Source organism: Tachypleus tridentatus, chromosome 1 (assembly GCF_004210375.1).
Source record: "Tachypleus tridentatus isolate NWPU-2018 chromosome 1, ASM421037v1, whole genome shotgun sequence".
NCBI classification, from domain to species: Eukaryota; Metazoa; Arthropoda; class Merostomata; order Xiphosura; family Limulidae; genus Tachypleus; species Tachypleus tridentatus.
In genome coordinates, this window is record NC_134825.1 from 107,954,051 (window position 1) to 107,955,553 (window position 1,503).

Genomic DNA, 1,503 nt, shown 5'->3' on the forward strand with positions numbered 1-1,503 from the left:
GATAGAGACAAATGTTCCACCTTGACTGATCTGTGTGGGATAGAGACAAATGTTCCACCTTGACTGATCTGTGTGGGATAGAGACAAATGTTCCACCTTGACTGATCTGTGTGGATAGAGACAAATGTTCCACCTTGACTGATCTGTGTGGGATAGAGACAAATGTTCCACCTTGACTGATCTGTGTGGGATAGAGACAAATGTTCCACCTTGACTGATCTGTGTGGGATAGAGACAAATGTTCCACCTTGACTGATCTGTGTGCGATAGATACAAATGTTTTGACGTTGACTGATCTATGTGGGATAGAGACAAATGTTCCACCTTGACTGATCTGTGTGGGATAGAGACAAATGTTCCACCTTGACTGATCTGTGTGGGATAGAGACAAATGTTCCAACCTTGACTGATCTGTGTGGGATAGAGACAAATGTTCCACCTTGACTGATCTGTGTGGGATAGAGACAAATGTTCCACCTTGACTGATCTGTGTGGGATAGAGACAAATGTTCCACCTTGACTGATCTGTGTGGGATAGAGACAAATGTTCCACCTTGACTGATCTGTGTGGGATAGAGACAAATGTTCCACCTTGACTGATCTGTGTGGGATAGAGACAAATGTTCCACCTTAACTGATCTGTGGGATAGAGACAAATGTTCCACCTTGACTGATCTGTGTGGATAGAGACAAATGTTCCACAAATTGACTGATCTGTGTGGGATAGAGACAAATGTTCCACCTTGACTGATCTGTGTGGGATAGAGACAAATGTTCCACCTTGACTGATCTGTGTGGGATAGAGACAAATGTTCCACCTTGACTGATCTGTGTGGGATAGAGACAAATGTTCCACCTTGACTGATCTGTGTGGGATAGAGACAAATGTTCCACCTTGACTGATCTGTGTGGGATAGAGACAAATGTTGGGATAGAGACCACCTTGACTGATCTGTGTGGGATAGAGACAAATGTTCCCACCTTGACTGATCTGTGTGGGATAGAGACAAATGTTCCACCTTGACTGATCTGTGTGGATAGAGACAAATGTTCTCACCTTGACTGATCTGTGTGGGATAGAGACATGTTCCACCTTGACTGATCTGTGTGGGATAGAGACAAATGTTCCACCTTGACTGATCTGTGTGGGATAGAGACAAATGTTCTGATCTGTGTGGGATAGAGACAAATGTTGACTGATCTGTGTGGGATAGAGACAAATGTTCCACCTTGACTGATCTGTGTGGGATAGAGACAAATGTTTTGACCTTGACTGATCTGTGTGGGATAGAGACAAATGTTCCACCTTGACTGATCTGTGTGGGATAGAGACAAATGTTCCAACCTTGACTGATCTGTGTGGGATAGAGACAAATGTTCCACCTTGACTGATCTGTGTGGGATAGAGACAAATGTTCCACCTTGACTGATCTGTGTGGGATAGAGACAAATGTTCCACCTTGACTGATCTGTGTGGGATAGAGACAAATGTTCCACCTTGAC